Here is a 25,368-nt window from a genome sequence, read left to right as displayed (position 1 = left end):
GACCCGGAGGGAAGTGTTCTACGTAGAACTCTGATAGCTGCCATTCAGGATTCTGCTCCCTTAAAGGGGCTATCCAGTGTAGAGCTATCTATGCCCAGTCTCTAGCAATCATCAGCAATAATTCAAAAATGCTTGTTTGTTTAATGAAGCTAGCTTAGGTTAGGGAGTCCACTGTGATATCAGTCACTCTATAGCCCAAACCACATTAATCATATCAGAAGCCATCGTGTATGATCTCAATCTGATAAAGTATGAGGGAAGAAATTGATTGTATCCTAGAAAGCGAGCATAACTTATCACTGCATGCTACTGCAAACACTATTAGCCAGTCCTTAATGGGGTAAGCTCTCTCTTGCAGATAAAGACATCAGTGAACTTTGCTGGAAGAAACACACTTTGGCCTCCATGCAGTGTCTTGCAAGTTCATGTCCTACAACTCCAATTTATTACATACATGCACCCTTTGAGACTGCTTGTCTCATACTATGACCTCAAGACCATTCAGCTCAAGCAAAACATATAACTCTACCTCTGAATCAGCAATGCCGAAAACACCCTTGAAAGGATTACCCACGTCTGAGACTGGAGAGTCACACTGACCAAAATTCTGGGATCATACCAACACCGCAATGGCTTCCCTAAAAGTCACCACCAGCTACACTGTTGCACGAAATACCTAAGAATCAGACAAAATGTCCTTTATATTTAGAGGTCTTCCTATCTGACCAGCCAGCAAACTGCCAATATTATGCATTCCTCAGAAGGGCCACAGCGCTGACCACTAGTACACTAAGAACCAATTTGATCCAATGTAAAATTAACTATTTCAGATTACTTCTTGTAACTTTAGCAGCAGACCTCCAGCAAAAGCAGACACATATTTTTCATATTATTCTATACAAATCTCTCAAAATTGCACGGAATCACTGCAAGATGCACCCTATACATTACTACAGAGCATCATGTTTCAAAAACCCACTTCCCCCATTAGAAATATTATGATAACTAAAACTCTTGTTGAAAGCTGTGGTAGATGAGCAACTGGTGCCACACCATATGTTCAGTGTATGATACCAACGCTGAGAATCCCTCGGTATTAGGTTTCTTACATTAGAACTCACCAACTGGGAAGGACCATACACATTTTGTGGTGATTTAAATAGTTTGATTAACCAAATATCCGATGTTGATGATTCCTAACTCTGCGAAAATCTACCCAGGATCAGGGTGGCATTGCAGAATCTTATCAGAGTTCTAAGTTTAAAAGATATTTGGCACACCCACCATAAAGTTAGGGACGAGTTTACATACTACTTATTCACGCACTGCAAACATTCCAGAGCTGATGATTTTTTATGTTCAGGGAAGTAGTAGCAAATAGAATTTGACTCTGTAAATACATATAAATGGTTGACATTTCCTAGAACACCGGTACTTGAACAGGACTTTAGAAAACATAAATCTCATATTATAGAAGAGTTTATTCATTATAACAGATAGTCTACTACGCAAAGTCTCAAGGTGGGTGAAATAAATGGTTGCATCTTCTGTGTAAAGGGCAATTCGATCTGACAACTCTACGTGAATCCCAACACCTGTTCGTCATTGTGCAGCCATTCTGCCATGGGCTTCATCACTATCACGAACAGCAAGGGTGACAGTGGCCACCCCTGCCCTGTACCTCATCTGATAGGAAATGAGTCAGACACTCCACGCCTACCTGGACATTCGCCTTCAGGTCAGTGTAAAGAAATTGGACATAGGTGATGTACCTGGGGCCAAAGTTCAGCCACTTCAAAAGAGCATACAAGTAGGCCATCTAACAGAATCAAACACCGTTTCTATATCTGCAAAAAGTATAGCCCCAAAAAGAACAATTGATGGAGAGAATGCAGAACAATGTCATGCATTCACCCAAGTACAGAGATCTGGGCCTAAATCCATCGCCATATGCAAATCAGTCTTGACCCTGGAGAGCACGGGACTCACGTCTGAGCATACCCATCCCACTCTGGGTGACAAATGCAAAAAGACCAATTGATGGACAGAATGCAGAACAATGTCATACATTCACGCCAGTACAGAGATCTGGGCCTAAATCCATAGTTTTTTTGCTCACCATGCTATTCCAGTTTGGGCCCAGCCATATGCAAATCAGTCTTGACCCTGCGCCCAATAGGAACAGTCCAGCCCAAACTGCCAGGCCAGGTCCTCCCTGGAATGGAAACAAGCACCCTAGGTGTAATCAACAAGGGTTCCCTGTTAGAACAATTAACATTCAACCCCTAGGTCAGGGAATAAATCTGAGAAAAACAATACCTAGGCAGTATTTCAATATATCAGACAATATTTAAAAAGACCAACACTGGCTGCAGAACAGTTTCTAAGTCGTAACAATTTTTATTACAATCACATAAAAAAATTATACATGTATCTAGCATAAATTATTAAAACTATACCATCCTTAGAAAGTATATATACATAAAAAATACGTGAACATAAATGAATGAGTTGTGTGTCGACGCGTTTCGGCGGCCAGCGCCTTTCTCAAGACAGTTTACAACTACCTGAAAATAAAAAACAATAATCACTATATGCAGTATAATCATACATTATGATTTTAACTACACAATACAAGCATATTAACAAATCACGTATATACATAATTCAATTTATGACCTAGAAACAGGTGTTCCGCCAACCGGGTCCTAAATTAATATAATGTGAACAGAGCTGATGATATGACATAATTAGCATAAAGAACATGCTCATGATATAACCTCTATTGTAGCTTTCTTGTACTATGAACGTTACTTAATTTCTAAATAACTTTCAGACATGGATACTGTAACTGATACAATATGTAGCCATTCCCTACGTCAATCTTCTGATGGCCACTATTGACCAATGAATTCTTTGCACAACATTGCCACTGTATTGACTTAGCACTTATCAACCTAGGTCTCTAGATGTCTAAACAGCATGATTATTATGGATATTCCAGACACTCGAATTCTGATGCCAATAATTGACCGTATAACAACCATAAAAGTTAGATATTTGTTTCTAGTGCGAGACTCGCTCTATCGGTCTATTACCAAATTGTTGGTGTTCTACCCGTTAATAATTCTCATGTTAATCTAGGCCTCTCATGAACAATGAATACAGTGATGTCTCCCAGCTAAATCCATATATGCCGTCTAGGTTGAGGAAGAGTAGACTGACAGAAAAGGAAGATGAAAAATAGCGTGAAAATAGACAGCAGAGGGTCTGTGGATTCCCTACTACCAGTGTGTTCGCTTTACTATTGGCAAGACCAAGTTATTAGGAGTCTCTTATATTATTGCCACATATACGGACACTTCTAGTGATTACTCGAGTCTCATTTATAGATATTTTTATAGGTATGCAGGGTCATTTTTAATTTGCAGGGATAGATATCTCAAGAAATGGTTCCACTTACCTAACAACGTGAAATAAAGCTACGATTCACTCCACAGTGGTTAGCACTTCACACTATGGGGATCCATATGATGGTTTAAAATAGAATTGCTGTGTGAATTCGTGCACAATTCTATAATCAATAATGACAAAATAAATTTTTATTAGTCCCACATCTCATGGCTGATACTCGTTTTATCTTCCCAGCAAATATTTATTAAATTCACAGACAATGTCACTAACCTAAACTGTTAAATTTGCAATTTGTGTTGTAATAGACAAATATGCAAAGGCCTCTGCACTATGGCACTTCGGCTTCTATTGCCCAGATACCCGAACTTCCTATATGAAATGAAAAAGAGCCTACTCTGCAGGTATGTTAATTAATTTTTATCTTGAAAGTTTGAACCAGTCTGTGGAGGCGCTGCAATTTACTAGCTCCGTGTGCAGGTAAGGAGCTCACATAGGAGTATTTAGACCCGATAAGCCCTCCTTATACATAGATAATAAGGCTTTTTTCATTTCATATAGGAAGTTCGGGTATCTGGGCAATAGAAGCCGAAGTGCCATAGTGCAGAGGCCTTTGCATATTTGTCTATTACAACACAAATTGCAAATTTAACAGTTTAGGTTAGTGACATTGTCTGTGAATTTAATAAATATTTGCTGGGAAGATAAAACGAGTATCAGCCATGAGATGTGGGACTAATAAAAATTTATTTTGTCATTATTGATTATAGAATTGTGCACGAATTCACGCAGCAATTCTATTTTAAACCATCATATGGATCCCCATAGTGTGAAGTGCTAACCACTGTGGAGTGAATCGTAGCTTTATTTCACGTTGTTAGGTAAGTGGAACCATTTCTTGAGATATCTATCCCTGCAAATTAAAAATGACCCTGCATACCTATAAAAATATCTATAAATGAGACTCGAGTAATCACTAGAAGTGTCCGTATATGTGGCAATAATATAAGAGACTCCTAATAACTTGGTCTTGCCAATAGTAAAGCGAACACACTGGTAGTAGGGAATCCACAGACCCTCTGCTGTCTATTTTCACGCTATTTTTCATCTTCCTTTTCTGTCAGTCTACTCTTCCTCAACCTAGACGGCATATATGGATTTAGCTGGGAGACATCACTGTATTCATTGTTCATGAGAGGCCTAGATTAACATGAGAATTATTAACGGGTAGAACACCAACAATTTGGTAATAGACCGATAGAGCGAGTCTCGCACTAGAAACAAATATCTAACTTTTATGGTTGTTATACGGTCAATTATTGGCATCAGAATTCGAGTGTCTGGAATATCCATAATAATCATGCTGTTTAGACATCTAGAGACCTAGGTTGATAAGTGCTAAGTCAATACAGTGGCAATGTTGTGCAAAGAATTCATTGGTCAATAGTGGCCATCAGAAGATTGACGTAGGGAATGGCTACATATTGTATCAGTTACAGTATCCATGTCTGAAAGTTATTTAGAAATTAAGTAACGTTCATAGTACAAGAAAGCTACAATAGAGGTTATATCATGAGCATGTTCTTTATGCTAATTATGTCATATCATCAGCTCTGTTCACATTATATTAATTTAGGACCCGGTTGGCAGAACACCTGTTTCTAGGTCATAAATTGAATTATGTATATACGTGATTTGTTAATATGCTTGTATTGTGTAGTTAAAATCATAATGTATGATTATACTGCATATAGTGATTATTGTTTTTTATTTTCAGGTAGTTGTAAACTGTCTTGAGAAAGGCGCTGGCCGCCGAAACGCGTCGACACACAACTCATTCATTTATGTTCACGTATTTTTTATGTATATATACTTTCTAAGGATGGTATAGTTTTAATAATTTATGCTAGATACATGTATAATTTTTTAATGTGATTGTAATAAAAATTGTTACGACTTAGAAACTGTTCTGCAGCCAGTGTTGGTCTTTTTAAATATTGTCTGATATATTGAAATACTGCCTAGGTATTGTTTTTCTCAGAACAAGCACCCTAGGACCGGTTTTGGGTTATCAGCCCTCATCAGCCAGGATAGCTTGGCTCCACTGGCATGGAGAGCACGGGACTCACGTCTGAGCATTCCCGCCCCACTCGGGGTGACAAATGCAAATAGAACAATTGATGGACAGAATGCAGAACAATGTCATACATTCACCCCACTAGAGATCTGGGCCTAAATCCATCGTTTTTTGCTCACCATGCCATTCCAGTTTGGACACAGCCATATGCAAATCAGTATTGACCTTGCGCCGAATGGGAACAGTCCAGACCGAACTGCCAGACCAGGTCCTCCCTGGACTGGAAACAAGCATCCTAGGACCGGTTTCGGGCTTTCAGCCCTCATCAGCCAGGATAGCTTGACTCCAGTGGCATGCAGAGCATGGGACTCGTGTGCGAGCATACCCGTCCCCTCAGGGTGACAAAAGCAAAAAGACCAACTGAGGGACAGAATGCAAAACAATGTCATACATTCACCCCAGTACCGAGATCTGGGCCTAAATCCATCCTTTTTTGCTCACCATGCCATTCCAGATTGGACCCAGCCATATGCAAATCAGTCTTGACCATGCGCCCAATGGTAACAGTCCAGCCCGAACTGCCAGGCCAGGTCCTCCCTGGATTGGAAATAAGCAACCTAGGACTGGTTTCGGGCTTTCAGCCCTTTGATTTTGCTTTGCTCACCCTAAGTTGGCAGGGTATGCCCAGATGTGGGTACCTTGCTAACTTTGCCACTGGATTCAAGCTAGCCTGGCTGATGACGGCTGTTTAGCCAGAAACCAGTCCCAGGATGCTTGTTTCCGGTACAGGGAAGACATAGCTTGGCAGTTCGGGCTGGACTTTTCCCATGAGACACAGGGTCAGACTGATTTGCATATGGCATTGTCTGAACTGGGGTGGTGGAGTGAGCTAAAGAATGGTGATGGATTAAACCCAGATCAGTTGACTGAGGGTGTAGTGTTTGATTTGCTCCACCGCTCCGTCCATCATCCCCTTTGGTATCGCTTTGTTTGCCCTAAGTTGGCAGGGTATGCCCAGACGTGGGTCCCTTGCTCACTTTCCCACTGGATTCAAGCTAGTCTTGCTCATGACTGCGGATTAGCCAGAAACCGGTCCCAGGATGCCTGTTTCCGGTCCAGGGAAGACATGGCTTGGCAGTTCGGGCTGGACTGTTACCATGAGGCACAGGCTCAGACTGATTTGCATATGGCCATGTCTGAACTGGGGTGGTGGATTGAGCTAAAGAATGATGATGGATTACACACAGATCATTTGACTGGGGGTGAGTGTTTGGTTTGCTCAAGCGCTCCGTCCATCATCCCCTTTTTGTATCGCAAAAGTATAGCCCTAGCACATTTGAGCCATGCCCCCACTGCAATATCGTTAGGAACCCTGCTGTTGTTGTGTCTGGTAGCCTGCTTCGGCATGAACCCCATCTGGTCAGGGTGCAGCAAAGAAGTGGTGACCTCGATCAAGCGATGTGCCAGAGCTTTGGTCACGATGTTCCCCTCTGCATTGAGCAGAGAATTGGGCCTATAGGAGGCGCATTGTTCTGGGTGCTTCCCGGCCTACGGAATCACAGCAATTTCAGCCTGCGAAAGACAGGGGGTAGCCTGCCACGTCCAACCGCTTCCTTAACTACCCCTTCAAAGTCTACGATCAGCTTGTGCATGAAGGATTTATAACATTTGCTGGGGAAACCCGTGGGTCCTGGTGTTTTGCCAGAGCCGAGATGGGCCAAGGCCACCGTAAGTTCTTCACCGGTCATCTCCACCTGCAGTGATTGTTTGTCGGGCATAGTGATTACTACATAAATAACTTGCAACCCTTTGGCCCTACAAACCTAGCAACCCACTCCTAAAATATAAATAAGAAGCATAAATGAAACAACATTCACTAAATTTATAATCAATTATATAATTAATTGACATTTAAATATTTTTAATTAACTAACTTCCCACCCAGCATACCCAGCAGCCCAAATCGGAAATATAACTAAAATCTATAATATTACACAATTTACATAATTATTGATCAAATAAATATTTAATTATACATTATTATTATTAATAATAATAATGTTTAATTATTACTTAATTAAATTCCCACCCTATGCCCCTACAAACCCAGCAGCCCACATTCAAAATATAAATAATATATGATTATTACACAATTTACATAATTAATTAAATAATACTTTTAACATTAATTGTAAATAATTATCACTTAACTAACTTCCCACCCTATATTCCTACAAACGTAGCAACCCAAACCTAAAATATGAGTAAAATAAATCAGTATTACATAATATACATAATCAATATAAATGGCATACCTACTTAAAAAGTAATATTTAATTGAAAAATAATTATTACCTAATTAACTTCCCACAGTATCCCCCTACAGAACCCAACAACCTGCTATGAGACTATAAACTACTATAAGGACTTACATTTAAATCACAATCAAAATCACTCAAAATTACAAAGTATGTTTTAGAAAATTGAGAACAATTATGCAAACAGTAATACTATGTCAAATTAATATATGGACTAAAACACAATGAAATACTATAAAAATGATATTTTTTACAATGCTAATATTGACAACGATATTACCAACAACAATTTTGTCACCAACGATTTTACTCTCCTGTATAAACAGTATTATTGACAACGATATTTCTGCATTATGATGTATCGAATCACAATATTTGTTCCCAATATTTTGTCTCCCAATATTTAAAACTTGATATTTTGTCCAAATGACTTTTTATGTACGTTCGTAGGAGTTCACAAAACTATTATGGAAATTTGAAATCTATGCACATGAAAGCTTGTAAACCTATAGTGCTATTTACGCATTATTGTGTGCTGTGACCCTAAGGTTAGGGGAGACAAGGTTATGCCAGGGAATCTATGCACAGAATACTGTGTGGTGGCATGCACCTGTTGGCTTTGTGAATCAGATAGCTAGTGCAAAATGTCTGCAATGTGCAGGAACACACACCTGGGGATGTGAGGCGTTTAAAAGAATCTGACAGTTGCTGTCTATAAGCCTACTGTAAGCACACATGTTTCTTCTATTACAAGCCTAATTACTAAGCTTCAGCTATGAAAGAACAATTGCATTTGCTAGTGTGTATAATTAGTGTGTCACTGATGACAGTTCAACCTTCGTTGTAATCTGCTTATATGTTTTCCTATTAACTATGTTTTCAGCTTGCATTGTTTTACAATTTACTTAATGTGCATCCATTTATCAAGTGCCCAAGGTAGCAATCTTTGATCATGAGTTCGCCTATTATAAAGCAGTCTACTTTGTATACATTTTCAATGTTTTTTTCTGTTTTGCTAAATATTGTCTATATTTATTTGCAGACCTTGGGTGTCCTTATTTACAACACCACTGAACATGACCTTGACAACAACATAACATAAAGTAAAGCAATTAGAAATTAAATATTTGAATGATTGTAATATTGTTTATTGTGCACGCTATGGTAATTGATACAAACAAATGATCAGTGTTGTGACTGCTGCTAACTCACAGGAACACCACAGGTAGCAGCCATGTTGTATCAAACCAAATGGGGGAAATCCATATTTATAATTACACCCACAATGATGCATGGTTTATTATCAGTTATTTTGCACATGTGATGCTAATGTACATGTGCACATGTGAGTAAAATGTAGAAATATTCCCTGCCTGCTTGGTAAGATGGAGGCTATAAATACAGTGATGTGAATAGTTGCATTATCTCTCATTTATGCCAATTTCTGTGTGGACATAGAGTGCGATTAGAAATATGTGGCCATTGGATGGCTTCATCCATTGACCACCAAATTATCGTTGGCTATCCAATGACCAGATCCAATGCCCACATATTTCTAATCACACTCTTAGGAATTCACCTTTCAAGGGCCCAGGGCTGGATTGGCACCACACCTCTGCAGAGTCCAGGTGCTGTTTCAGAGTTACAGGAAGCCTTTGATGGCCCTGAGACCTTAGAACATGGGTCAAGCCAGCAAGTCCTTGGAGTCACACTGTGTTCAAATGAAAAAGGTTCAGTCCGTGTCCTCGGCAGGTAGGAGGGCAGCTCAGCAAAGCAGAAATGAGTTCCTTTAAAGCAGCAGTCAGACAGAGTGGTAATCCTTGTAGCACATCAGTCCTTACTGCTGGCAAAGTTCTCACAGGTCCAGTAGTGTACTGTCTTGGTAGGGTAAGAACCCCAGTACGTATACCCAAATGTGCCTTTGAAGTAGGGGTGACTTCAAAGCAGGTCTTCGAAGTGCACATGTTCCCTTTCATCCCAGCCATCTCTGCCAGGCTACCTGTGGGGATATTTAGCCCTTTGAGTGGGAAACAGGACACTGTCCATTCAGGTGTAAGTGTCAGTGCCCCCTTTCTCTTTCCGTTCAAGAATAGCTATCAGAATGCAGATGAGTTCTATGTCACACCCACCCTTCCTGTGTTTGTTGCTGTCTAGAGGGAATGCACAAAGTGTAGCTGTCACCCTCAATAGATGTGCATTGGAGACAGGCTGATGGCACACAGAGATAACTTAAGAGCAGAAAAATTCCACTTTCTAAAAGAGGTATTTCTAAAATAGCAATTTTAAATCCATCTTTATCACTAAAGAAGATTTCTCCTTACTATTCCAAGGATGTGAAACATGCTGCAGCTACTCCTTTCTAATCAGGAATTACAGCTTGAAAGTGTTTAGAATGAATTCCCCATGCTAGCCTGTGTAGTGAAAAACAAATGTAGCTGGTTGTCACTACCAGGAAATGTAAAACTTACAAGCACATGTCCTACCTTTTAGTTACACCTCACCCTGTCACTAGGGATATCTAGGGCCTACCTTATGGGTGAGTTATGTATAATATAAGCAGAGTTTAAAATTTGGCAAGTGGTTTAAAATGCCAAGTCAAAGTGGAAGTACACTGCACACGCAGGCCTTGCAGTAGCAGACCTGAGACAGGTTTGAGAGGCTACTTATGTGAGTGGCACAACCAGAGCTGCATACACACTAGCATTTAGAATAAAAGCCCTGGGTATACTGAATACCACTTTACAGGGGTTCTATAATTAAAATAAATATGCCAATCATGTATACACCATTATCACCATGTTTAGGGGAAGAGCACATGAACTTTAGCACTCGTTTGCAGTGGTAAAGTGCTAAAGCCAACATAAAGAAGGTCAGAAAAAAAAGAAAAGGAAGGCAAAAGGTTTGGGGTGACGCTTCAGAGAGTACCATTTTCCAACAGAAGGGAACAATTTGTCTTATCATAAGTCACATTTTGTTGCTAGAAATGAATAAATACTCGATTGTTTGACAGCAAAGGGTCTTCTGTCAATATCCAAATATTGTTTATATTAAAATTGAATACTTAAACTTATAATACATTCCCATTTGGCTATAAAATAAAATAGTACCTTGCATCTGTTGTGAAACATGAATAAAAGAGGCTTGGGTATATCTTCAGTGCACATACAAACATTCTTACAGACATTCTGTTTATGTCTGAAAATACATTCAACCAAAACTCTGGAGTAAAAGTTCATATCATGCTACTTTACATTCATTGACTCCTTGCAATGAATAGACTGGCCTATGTATCTGTCGGTCACAAATACAATTAGTTGCAGTAAAAGACTGAGCCGCAGGCGTGTCCAATGTTCTCGTATAAATTTACATTAGAACAGACTTGGTCACAGTTTCCGGAATAGACTGTCCTTGGTCAACGGAAATTCATATTTGTCACATTTTTGTGTTTTAGATTGACAAATGGGCATTTTGGTCTATCATGTGGGGCAAATTATAAGCTACGGAATTTGATGGCAATTGAAAGTCAATGACTTTCTGTAGGAATGGCTGCACCTATATTAGATTCCACAATTGAGGAAGTACAGTTGGGAAAGTTCAGCAAGGACACTCTGCTTCTGAATTAATATTGTCCTCCAGAAAGCTGAGGATTCTTTGTCTTTCTAAGCTCAATTGTCCCCTTTCACGTTATGCTTCTTGTGGTGTTTTAGGGAGAAAACAACGAATAGATACACTGGGGAGGACTGTTCTAATTGTCACATAGTTCAATCTGAATAATTAATGTAACTTTAATTATCAGTTTCATGCAACTGCTATTGCTTAGCTGTTGCTGGCATCTGCTACACATGATTCTTGCTGAAGAAAGACTATGAATAATTTAATGTTGCTAGAATTAAGGACTCGAATCTACAAGAGGCCATGAAGAAGTGAAATTGATTTTGTGAAATACAGGTTGGGTAGTAATTTTCAAAACTGGATGAATGTTATTAAATGTGTTGGACCTTAGGATAATTAATTGACAAACCGATTTCTTTTCAATAAATTTGCAGTTTCACCCTATTATAGACAATTTATTTTTGACTACTACTTGTAAGACTATAGGGTAGACAGAGACTACCCAGAAAACTATTTACTGAGAATCTACTAACACACAGTAGAGAGGATCAGGCCACCAAGATAGTGCTGCCATTTGTTGAAGAGCCCTTTGACAAAGCTGCCTCCAACCCTCAAACTATTAGATTTCATGTATTGGTTTAATGTTTTTTTGATGCTCAGCTTAATCAAAGGGTTGTTAGCATGCTTCACAGATAACTGACAAGTTGAGCAAAACCCCAACCGAATCAAACACTATGACTAGAATAGGGAACAGTACGTGCAGACAGATTCTTACTGAAGAAACTTGTTGAGCCTAACTTGGAAAAAGAAGAGTGTAGCAAGACAAGAAGAAAATTGAATAAGTTGTAGTGGGGAGCCAGTTAGGAGGAAGAAGATACACATTAGGAACATCTAGGAAGTTTAAATATGGTGGGCAGTATTTGGTAGAAAAGAAGGAAAGAGAGAGAAACAATTTTTTTCCAGAATAAACAAAAATCCTTGTTACATCTGATGTCTTCAGGCAATGAATTCCAAAGGCTTGTGGCAGCCCCAAAAGAATACTGTTTGGCAGCCCTGTAGTATACGAATGTTTTGATTCTAGCCTGAACATGTCTTTCATAATCAGGTCTTTCAGAATACCAGAGATTTTTAGTGACTTATAAAGTTATCCAGGTTGCTTTATTATCCCTGCTTTCAAAGGGAGTCCAATGCAGGTCTCAAATTATTATTATTATTATTATTATGGCAGTGATATGATCACATTTGTGTACCACAGATCAGTCTGGCCACTGAATGAAGAACAGATTTGAAAAACTCAAGATTGGATTAGGCACTCTACTCTGACCAGCACTGAGTTACCATAATCAGTGTGAGGAATCAAGAGAGCTGGGTCATCCACTTAGAATTCCAGACATTGCAGAAAATACTTGTTAGCAAGTACAGTGTTGAATCGACTGCAGATGTGGTTTGCACAATACTGGAGGACATGGTAAGGTGATTATCCAGCCAGAGACCCAAAGAATGTATTTCATTTGCTGGTGAGTGAGTGAAAACCTGATTGAATGCTGTGTGATAGCCATTTGACATATAGTTTATTGTCATTACAACCATGTAGAAAAATTAATTGAGTTTTTGCAGAGTTCAGTCTTAGGGTATTTTGAGACATCTATTTTTGAAATTGTGTTAGGCAGATTTTCAATGTTCTGATCTTCTTGAATAATCAAAGGGTTAGTTACCTCTCAGAACCCTCAGCATATTGATGACTTGGGATACCACTCCCTGTGAAAAGAATTATAAGTGGTTAAACAGGTATGGATCCTTGAGCAATACCGCAGTATTCAGACAGAATATCGAGTTGGAAATGTCGACTTACACAATTGTTGAGTTGGAAATATAGTCACACAGAAATATCGACAGCAAGAATATTGCGGTCAAGAATATCGAATTTAAGGTAAGAAATACTGTTTTAAAAAATATAGAAGTTATCAATATCGTTTGCAAAAAGTTAGTTAACAATATCGATTTTTTTATTTAGTGTTATGTATTTTAGTTTATATTTTAAATGTATGTGATATATGTTTTTGTATAAGTATTGTTTATGTTTTTTAACATATGTTTCAAATTTTTATTAGTTATCAATTTTATTTAAAGTAAATTTTTAGTTTTTTTGTTCCCTGGCGAGTTGTGTGTTTATAGGGGAATAGGGTGGGAAGTAATTTAATTATAATAAATTAATTATTTTTGTATTTATTGATATTTATTTAATTTAGTTTTTATAGTGTTAATTATGGGAAGTAATGTATTTGTAATTAATTATTAATTGGTTGTTAATTAAAATTAATTCAATAATTGTTAATTAATTATGGAAATTGTGTGATTAGTTTTAGGTGCTGGTTCTGGGGTTTATAGCAGACAGGAATATGCTCATCCTCAGAAACATTATTATGCATCAATCCTGGAGATCACCTGCTCGACCGCTTGATAATGACAGTGAATATCAGAAATTCAAGAATCTGCATGATGAATTGTCCGTTACAGAAGTAGGGATTATCTTACGAGGGTTGAGAATGGTCAGTCCTGAAAGTATTCGACAGCAGGTCATTGAAGTGACACATGAGGGACATTGTGGGATTGTCGCAACAAAACAAGCTCTTCGAGACAGTGCTTGGTTCCCTCTACTTGATGAGCATTTTGAGAGAGCCCCAGGTTTGTCATTTGTGTAACTGTTTATCTCCCATAACAACACAGGACCCCTTGAAAATGGCCATTATCTCAAGGTAATTGTAGATGAGTACTCCCAGTTACTTCTGGTGGAAGGCCTTTCCTCAATTACTCATAATTGAGGAATGGAAAGATTAGAAGGCATATTTGCAACCTGGGATGTTCCTCCTAGTCAAAAGTAAATACAACAAGTTACTCTATTTTTAATGTTTGAAAGGAGTGTGTAATAAATCATAAAATACTGTTCTTATATATGTACCTGGTCAATATTCTTCTAAATATGCAACAGATGGATAAGGAAGCAGGAAACAAAAATAAGACTGAAATGTCTATGGAAATAAAACAAACTAAGTGTTACACGTCTCTATACTGGAACAACACAATGAAATTGCAGGAAAACGGCAATATAGCTAACCTGTTGTGATGACACCATACACATCCGTGAGACCCAAAAAATATCATCCCCATAGTGCTAGGAAAAATAAAAATCCCTAGACAGTATGTCAATAGATAAACACTACACAGGTGCTGGGTCTGATAGTAAATTGTAGCTCCTTGTAGAATCAGGAGTCTAAAATGTAATTTATTTAGTTCTTTTGTCTTACTTTACACCCAGACAGAAAATCAAATGACTTTACAACAACACTCCACTCATCGTGAAATCAGAGCTTTCAGATAAGTATTTCATATCATAAAATTAGAGCTATATAATCCTACTGTTAATGCCAAAGAGACATGCGGCCAGATTCATCAATGTAAAATCGGCTCGCAAAGGGCCAGATTCTGAGAATCTGGCCCTTTGCGAGCGCTATTTTTGCATTTGGGATTCATCATCCCAAATGAAAAAACCGCAATTACAGAAATCGCTTAATTGCGAAGAATCGCATTTAAGGAATCTCAATTAGAGATTTCTTAAATGCTATTCATGAACCTTTTTAAAATTGCGAATTCGCAATATGGGGCCGCTATTTACCGCAAAGTGTAACTTCATGGTAAATAGCGAAAACTTAGAAAAATGCACTTTATTGCATTTTTCTAAGTTGTATGTTACACACACACATGTCCACTGGACATGTGTGTTCGCAACACCTGTGTACATTTGCATTTCAGGGGTGCTACAGGGTGTCCTTTGGACACCCTGGCACCCTTGAAATCGCTTCCTTATTTGCGATTCGCTAATTGCTAATCAGGAATGACTCCCCATCCATTCCTTTGGCCCATAGGAATGAATGGGGAGTCATTCCTTATTTGCGATTAGCAATTAGCGAATCGCAAATAAGGAAGCAGTAGAAATCGCATTTAATTGTGCGATTTCTACATAAATCCCGTTTTGCGAGTCTTTAATAGCGATTCCTTAATAATCGCTATTAAGGACTCGCAAATCGGGACATTGATGAATCTGGGGGATGGATATTTTGTACACCTTCTCACTTCTATTTCAGTCACAGAGTGAGAGGCGAGGAACTTCAGGCTTGAGAAGCAAAAAGGATCTGTAGCGATCCGGACCCAGCATTAGGGAAGTGGCACCAGACTAGAAAAAGGGAAGGAGAAAGCCACAACCTGGAAGAGTAAGTCCAGAGCGTCCCGTGGAACAGGCTGGAACCGCCTCAGGTATGGAACCAGAGAAAAGCCGACTGCAGTGATGAGACTCCTACAGGTAAGTGGGGATAGAGGGTAATAAGGCACGACAAAGGGGATTTGTAACTGAACGCAAAGCGCGTTCTAGTCACAAACTGCCCGTTTTATCTGTGCTGGTCTCTGCCAACCCTCCCTCACCACTTGAATAAAGCACACGAGGGAGCAGGGCACACCCGACAGTGAAAGCCTGGCCAACCTGATGTTCAGGAGATCCATGGTTAACAAACTCTCCCAATGAAAGAACAATTGATGCTCAGAAAATTCAACTCACTGATTCATCTCACAAGTCCAGAATAAAGACTTATGCTGACAAGCGTTGATATGCTTGTGCCATTACGTTTCAGAAAGGAGATATTGTCCTTGTCAAGCAGAGGAGAAAACATAAATCTGATGCTCTATTTGATGCTGATCTATTGCAAGTTATGATCAGTAAGGAACACACGGTGACTGCTAAACATCCTGGAAAGTCCATTAAGAAGGACTCCTCACATTTCATGGACCTGCCTCATAGACTGTCAGTTCCAGACAACCAGAGTGAGACTCTGTCATCAGAGGGCCAGGACTGCCTCAGTGGCTACCTCACTAGTGCCTTGTGTGACTATTTCTCCTATGTCTCCTCAGCCTCACACCACAAGATCTAGAAGACTGGTTTCAGCGCCTCAATGACTATGAAGACTATATATATATATATTATGTATATATGCTTTGTTTGTATCTTTTTCTCAAACAAAGGTGGAGATGTAGTGTCTTGTGTATTATAGAGTGTGGGACACTTATGTTCCCTAATGGACTCCATAGTCTAGTGACATAAGTGTTTGGGTGTGGTTAATAAAACTCATGGCGCAGTACATCTCAGCTAACAGTTACGCTCTAGAGAATAAAGATATGTAATACCAAGCTCTGTGTGTGTGGTGATTCAATTGCATACTACCAGGCTGCATAGGATGCTACAAAATGACCTAAACCAAGAAAGAAAAAGGGGACCCATCTAGATATCAAGGAATGTGATTTATTATAGGAAGCATCACAATTGAGTTTAAGTGTGTTTTTAATAGGTTTAGTGAACCACAAGCATAGATATTTAATTGTATTTGGCTTCCATGAAAATGTTTAGGTATCGCCATATGTTAAGACAAAATCTGTTTAGTGTCAGTATATCTGATTTATTAGAGTATAGTTTGTATCCAGAAACTGCAGCAAACAATTCATCCTCTGTATGAAAATGAGGTAGTGTAAGTTCACGATTTGACCCAAATAACAGAATGCCATCTACTTACACAGATACTTTTAATTGGTTTTGTTCATAGTAAAATTGGTATGAGATAAAAACCATTGCAAAACTGTACTTTTGATGTTCATGTGCTAGTCAAAGAGTAGGCAAATTTTTCTTGGGCAGTAGTATCAAATGCTTCCTACAGATAAAGGAGGATAAGTAGGCAGATATCAGCTCTATTAATGATGAAGTGTACATTATGTTGAATTTCTAAGGTGACAGTTTCTGCACTGTATACTTTGCAGAATCCTTACTGTTAAGAGGCAACTATATCATGATTTTCAGGAAATTCAGTCAATTCATGCTTCCTTATGCTACTTTTAGCAACACCTAATACACCATTCTTTTTACCTCTTTTATTAAAACATTCAATTTTTGATAAAAAATATATATATTCACTTTTCTTCAAGAAATTAGCATACACACCATTTCATAACATATATCATATTTTACTACCAAAGTGCTGTCTTTGTATATTGTATTACAAAACAATTCAAGTTCCTATATTCCAGAACCTTTCATTCACTAACACGTTAAGTTGTTTCACAAACATTTTGCGTGGACTTACTCTTGCAGATTTGTGAATCATCCCTTTCTTTCTTCCATGGAAAATCCATACAAAATCACTTCATTTTACCGGCCACACTGTAAAAGCCAAAGGGCAGTTATTTAATGAGGTTGAAAATGGACGGCACTGGCCAGCAGTCATTCATTCAGTTGAAATGATTCAATGCATGATTCATGAGCCGTGGGTTCAGGGCAGAAGCGCGCACAGCACCGCACCGCAATGTACGGCCATGGTAATGTGTGCAATAACGTGGTTGCTATTAAAGCCGTGCTGAAAAATGCATCTGCTTCTCCTAGAGAAGAGGACTTGGAAGGGAAATGCCAAGGCACCTTTACATCCTCTGTCACTTGATGCTTTACAGTCCATACGTCGGTGAATGACCAGTGATTACAAAGCGACTCAAGTAGAGCATGCCATCTTTCTTAGAGGGTTAATGCCAAATGGTGGGCAGAATCTGTCAATCGAAAACATTCTTGTTAATTGAGTATCATGAAAATCTGCTGGAAAGAATGGACAACTCTTTCCAAAAAGGATACATATATTCAATACGGAAATAAGTTTCATCTCAATTCGAACCATTGATATCTGTATAGTTTTTTGCATTGGTCAGCGGGTTGGAAATAAAAAAAATAAAAAAAAAAAAAAAAAAAAAGTTGCACCAGCACCTATAACAGGTTACACAAGTGCAAGCAAATCGTTTTAGTTAAGAAGATGAGATTGCCATGAAGGAAATGATATTATTTCTGATTCAACTCTTTCAGTCACTCATACATCATGGGGAAATGACTGCTGGACTATGTACCTGAATGATACCTTGCTTTTCATAGGAATGTTTCACATCCACGGGTAGGCTGGCTCAAATTCGATTTAAGTGGTCTGTGCGACTTCTGTGTCAATCACAAAGCAATGTACTATAGTCTTTTAAATATATAATTCCATGTTTAATTTCTTCTTTGTTTGATTTTTCATCCCTGTAGCTTCCAAATAGAAATCATGTCACGTAAAGTGACTGGTAATCTACATGAAAGGGGAAAGATAGAAAATGAAAAGCAAAGGACTTTAAAACTTCAGAAAGATGTGGGGTACATTAAAAAACAACAACTAATAAGCCATGTGATTTTACAAACTGCTTATAATACTAATGGGTTTTCAGTCAACTTGCAGTGAAATTGAGTTTAAGCATACAGTTATGTAATCATTTTTCAAAGTTTTCTTGGGAAGGGTGAATCACTAACAATCTTGTTGAAGTCCAGGCTTGTTTGATACACAGTCAAGTGGGGTTTACTTCCTCAATGCCTCTGGAATCCAAGACTTTTTAGCTAATATTTGCAAAATGATGCTCTAAAATGAACCATTTGACTACTGGTATTCAATTTTGTGGGGAGAGAATTCCTAAACCACCGATTAGCATTTTAGACTCCCTTGTCTTTCACACTTACTGTAACATTTGGGTGAGGTATTTACGGCTCATCAGGGTAGTGTTGGAACAGAAAATAGGCCCAGGCATCAAATTCAAAGTGGCATACATTAGTAAATCAGATAGCTATAAAAGTGTCCCACATTTCCAAAGCAGGGAAGTTTTAAACTTCTAAAGAAAGATATGCTGTATAGGTGGTTTGCACAGTATAGGAAAATGTGTGCTTTATGCAGGCAATATTTGTGATAATATCAGAGAAATCAACAGTAAAAACGGGGACTCAAGACCATAAAACAGGCACACATGCAACCAATAAAACAGCTAATACTCTGATCTGTCACACAAGACCTTCCGGCGCTGCCGGATTGTCCTATGGCCCAACCGTGTGGCTCGCCACTTTTAAACTTCATCAATTCACACTGCTCAGGCTGCTTTTTATGTCCCACCACTTTGAAAGTTGAAAAGATGCTACCCACTTATTGCCCCTTGGAAAACCTATCAAGTCTGTTAGAAACTTCCCACCACTGCCAAAACCTGTCTCTGATAGTGTGTGACAATATCTACGAATGCAATGTCATGTAACTGAACAGGTGCAGGGTTGTACACTGGTATGGCCCTGGTATCCACTTATAATGCTTTCCTCAAACTTTCAGGAATCAAGGTCCTAGAATACACCATTATTAGCCTGACTGTCATGGCTATCACTTTCAGGAGGATTAGACTCATGGGCCCGGGCCAACAACTCCACTACAAAGCACAGGGCAAGAAAATAGTTTTGTTTGACCTTTTATATTCTCTCCACATCTTAGCACTTTGGGAAAGTTGTGGCTTGCTTACTCATGGGAGAAACAGCCTTAAGTACTAGAGTGAGCTTCTTGCCAGTGAAACATTGGAAAGTGCAGCACTGCCGTTGTTTGTAAGAAGGCTTTCCAGTATATGCACAGGTAGCCACTTTCTAAAGACCCTTTTAAATGACCTTTCATACTTTGCTAAGAACAGCTTTAGCTGTTGCAGAGCGCATCTGTTCTTTTTTATTTTTTTATTTTGTCCTCATTCGCCTATTAACCATTGTAGACAGACCGACTGTTCATACCCCAACTCAACGATCTTAGCTGGCACAGGCTCTTTTAGGGGATTCTCTTTCGAGACCTTCAGCCTGTAGGGGTATACTTCCAGACTGGCGTGCTACTATCCCTCTAAAAAAGAGGTATGGTTTCACTCCCACTTGATCTAAACGATCAGAAGGACTCATTGGATATCTAAAGGGAAAAAAAGGCCGAACATATACCAAGGAGTATCCAGTAGGCTTAATCATCGGACCCGGAAAGAAAAAAAAAAAAAAGGAAACAACCACAACTATTTCCATTGAAGCAGCAGGTCCCAATATGCTACCTTCTTTCGGTTACCGTATCTTGCCAAGTCCATCTTAGATGTTTTATATAGTGAGTTCAGCCATTCTGAATGCTAAGGAGGATCAGCATCTACCCACTGTTTACAAATGTGTCTCCTTGCCAATAAAATAGCGTCAAATAAGAGAGCTCTTACTGAACCCCTTATATGACTGTCAATGCCAAAAATAATCAAAGTCAGGTCCAATAAAATCAGTACTTTCAAAATATTCTCCATTGTTGTCCGAACTTCTTCCCAAAAAATGGTGATTAAAGGGCAGTCCTTGAACATGTGTAGGTCCAAAGCTTCTACTAGCCCACATTTAACTTGGGAGCCTTTAAGGATTCTTGTCAGCCTAAGGGGAGATACATATGCTCGATGGACCGTAAAGATGTGATTTCTCTTCAACCAAGAAGGTTTAATTGGGCTGAAAAGCATTTTAAAAGAATCCTGCCATAATAGGTCATCTTTTCGATAAATAAAACAAGGGTTCACAGGACAGTGCCTCTAGCCATTGGCTTTGTGTTATTCACAAATTGCTCAAAAGACGTTTATGAGACAGTGATAGGTGAAAACTCTCATCTGAGTCCACATGCAGTATTGGGATCTCATGGGAACCCCTTTACAAATGCCTTTTGCAATGAGCAAAAAGTGAAAAGCAACACATACAATGCAGTCATCAGGCATCCCAACACCTCACCAGCTGGTTCATGAAAGTCAGCTTAATAATAAAAAACCTGATTCACTGCTTTGACACACACCCTTTCAAGAAGACTTCAAGCACAAACACTGCCTAACGCCGGACCAGTGAGCTCTGTGCCTGGACTCAAGCTATTCCTGCCTAGCTCCAACTCTCCAACTATCTCAGTAGGCTGAATGTTCTCCCCTCAACTGCATTCTCTTGACTTTGCTACTTTTTCTTTTCAAACCTATCATGTTCTGTGTTGCAGCACTGAAGCAGCTTCTTCTTTTTGCACCCTGAGTTTCAGATAAAGCCCAGGCTAAACACTGCTGCGTCTTCTTTGGAGCTGTCTGGATGTTGTCTGCCTATGGCTTATGTAGGCAATGCAATGAGCAGCAAGCTGTCTATTCTAGATACTTCTCATTCAGAAGGGATCTCTCTAGGAAAATGGCAATTTGTTTTTTTTAGATTTTTATGTAGCGCAAACTAGACTCAAAGGTATCAGAGCGCTTTACCTGAGCACCATACATAGTCCAATGAACCGTGCCTTACAACCACCCATTGAATTCAGTGTTATTACACTGTTAGCATTTGCCAAGCACTGTTATAACACTGTGACCAGCAGTTACAATAACAACGTATATAGATTAGCTACACCACATACAAGTAACCCATTCCTTGGTTCGCCTGCAAAACATTCGGTCATGCTCAGCTTGTTACTTCATCTTTAACCTTTCTATGGCACAGCAATTAACACTCAATTGTCTGAAAGTATATTGTTGTGATAGGTTATGTGGCATTTCATAGCACCCAACTACCATCATTGTGGTATTGCTGCACTGTAACTGCCTAATGCTATTACAGTTGGATGTGTTTTGATTCGAGGGGCTGGTTGTAGTAGGACCTATAGCATGTGGTAGGAGCTTGATGGATAGGTAAGATCGTAACAAGTAATGAGGTCTAGAGGAAGTCTCAACTCCAGATGCGGCCCTGCCACAATTGGAAAAGCGGCACCCAGGGATGAGCACCGGTTATGCAGTCTCTCTCCTGGGACCTGTGCCACCATCTTTGAGCTGTTTCACCTGCATCTGAGCAGTGGATTGCTGCGGCTCTGGCTTGATGGATCACCAGGCATGTCTATCATTCTATTCTCTCCTTCGTGGCTGACTGCCATTGCCAGGCGTCATCTGACATACCATGGGAATATCTGGTAAACAGATAGAAGTCCAGTGCGCCATTGAGAGGACCTCAGTTAGACGGTACTCGCTGTTAGGACCCTTCCGGAGTGACTGGAAGGCCTCCTTTCCTAACATCTATTCACATGACTGGAAACTGCATGCACAAGGCTCCCTTCACCAACCCACATAGTGGCTTCCTCTTCCTGGCTCACCTTGATGTGTATAAACTGAGGGAGGGAACCCTAACCTCTGCTTTTCTCCTGGTCGTTTGTCACTTCTGCCCCCTTCACCACTGACTGACTAGGGTCCCCAAAGGACTTTCTACATTCTTTGTGGCCACTGTTCTCATACTCTCAACGCCATAGCTAGCTACCGGTTCTCTGACAGCCTGAAGGCATCACACCAACTCTTGTACTCAGAGGCACTTGCAGGCTCTAAGCTGGTGTTGCCCTCCAAGCAGGATATACAATTCACAAATACATTTTGTAAATGGGCTCCAAAATGTCTGAATTCAATGTCCCAATAAATAACCGGTCCTTGGAAATAAAGTCTCTGAGAGCTGTTTTCTCTACATTACACAAACACCTGGATACAGTTGATCACTGCCGAGATTACCTTGACAGACAAGTGAACCAACAACCAGACTGAGGCACAAAACTATTGCATCTCCAATAATAGCCGCATCCTTGGTGTGCGGGAAGATGCTTAAGCGAACAACTTGACAGCGTTCCTGCAGTCCATTCTTCCACACCTTTTGAACATCCACTTCCATGAGCCCTTGGAATTTCAGAGGACCCACATGCTGCATTCCCGTTAACCTACCAGTGCCTCACAACCAGGGCTGGTCTGGTCGTAGTGGGCATCAGGCATTTCCCGAGGAGATTGAAGAGGTGGGGACCGGTTCCGAAGTGCTGGGGCCGATTTTGTTACTGGGGGCCTGTTTTGCAGCAGTGCTGCAATATTGGCCCCGGTAAGAAAAGCAGCAGTGCTTCACATTCCCCCCCCCACTTCTCCTGGGACTGGGCTGACAAAACTGGCAGGGCTGATTTGTGTTCCCAGTCTGGCCCTGTTCACAACCTTGAGAGATCATTGCATGTCTCTTTCATCACACAAAGGTATGGGGCATCAGACGGCTGCGAGAAAAGCATGAGTGCCCTTTTCAGATCAATGGCCTCCTTCACCCTGGGTTGATGCTTATCACTCACAAGGGATGCAAATTGGAGTTTCACAAAGCGGAGGCTTTAGCTGACTTCTTGAATGCTGAGTGCCACACCTCAATGGAAATGGAGCAACATGGACTAACAACAGGTGAGGAGCCAGCATGACAGTGGACAAGACCAAAGAGACAACTAGGCGGATTCCTGCACCCGTCCCCTCACCTCACATTATAGGAAGTCAGATGGTGTGGGTCTTAGAAGAGTGATTGAAATCCTTGCACAGGAGAAGGACAAATCATGCTCATCCATGAATGACAAAAAGTAAGGGGGCTCAGAACCCTCCACTGAACATGTATAACAGACAGACGTCATCCCTGGGTATTCCAATTTATTATAATGCTCCTTTCTTCCTCAGAACCCCTCACTTGTCGCCCAGGGATGCAAGAAGCCTGAACTCTGTTCATGTGCTCATGGAATGTGACTTATGGATGTATTGGATCCTTGGTAGTATGCTAGTCTATGATAGCATACTGAGTCCTCCAATGTCATATTAAGTCACTATGTACCCCCGTAATATCCTAATAGCATTAGGTAATTCACCCCAAACAGGTGAGGCTCTATTACCACTTTCCCAACATACCACCTGGGCCTACAACCCACCTGCTCTGCACTGCCTGGGTGCCCATGGCTGAAAATTGTTCCTTTGACACACTAGTTAATATACTCTCCCTAAACGCCAGTGGGCTCAACAGTTATGTCAAGCGGTAAAGGACTCTGACTCCCTTTAAGCGCAAACAAACTGATATAGAACTGGTCTAGGAGGCACGCCCTTCCCTGATGGAGGCCGACACGCTGAAGAGATACTGGTTAGTGAAGATTGTTCATAGTTATCAGACTACTCCGGGAGTCACGGACCACCCACTACCAAGAAGAGTGAGGTTGCCATACTCTTTAGTGAATCCTTCCCACATAAATTACTTCTAATCGCAATGGACTGGGAAGGCAGATTTATATTTGGCAAGATTAAAATTCTGGGACACAAACTCCTCCTAGAGCCAGTCTATGCCCCTAACAAAAAAGACCCTCTTCCTATCACACCTATTCATTGATTTCAACACCATGAGGGAGGTTGTTGAGGGAGACTGGAACATCACCATTGACCCAGTTATCAATAGAACAGGATCCCCAACACCTATAATGAAGCAAACAGGGCTATTCTGACTAATGTCCTCACTGACTATGGCCCGCCAGATGCCTGGTGACTCTCCCATCCTTTCGGGAAAGACTGCTCTATTGCTCATGGGTTAATAACACCTCTTCATGTAATTACTATTTTCCTATCCAAGGCCCCCTGTTCCATCTCTTTTTACATGTAAACATTCTACCTGGAGGGATCTCTGATCATTGTTGTATCAGCTTAGCCACCCTCCTGGACATGACATGGGTCACCAACAGAGAGGGGATGGAGAATGAGCACTGCTAACTATAAAACTCCTGAAGACAAGTGCCTTGTGAACTCCTATACTTGAGTCTACCACGCTGAAAATAGTACCCACTCAGTACCCTAGCCAACATTCATTGGCCTGCAGGGAAGGCCACATGGTAGGGTCTCTTAATTGAAACACTACCATTAATAGAAAAAAGCGTTGCTAGAAAATAGACACCAGGACAAGAATATGACAAAATCTACCACTGACTACAATAGAGACACCTCTTTACATAAACAGCTGCTACTAGAGTAAGACTAATTTGCTCTCAACTAATATCACACTTTAGCTGTTGAGATGGCCTTGATGAGCCTTAAGTAGGGACATTACAAGTTGGTTGAGATAGACGGGCAGGATGCTTGCTCTCCAACTGCTCTAGTGGGAAGCCCAGTTGCTAATCTCTAGTATCCTTGACTGCCAGAAAATGCTCCTTACCCACCATTTGAGCAGTATTAGGACCC

Source organism: Lissotriton helveticus, chromosome 4_1 (assembly GCF_964261635.1).
Source record: "Lissotriton helveticus chromosome 4_1, aLisHel1.1, whole genome shotgun sequence".
NCBI classification, from domain to species: Eukaryota; Metazoa; Chordata; class Amphibia; order Caudata; family Salamandridae; genus Lissotriton; species Lissotriton helveticus.
The sequence above is the reverse complement of the archived record's forward strand: the minus strand, read 5'-3'. Positions refer to the sequence as shown.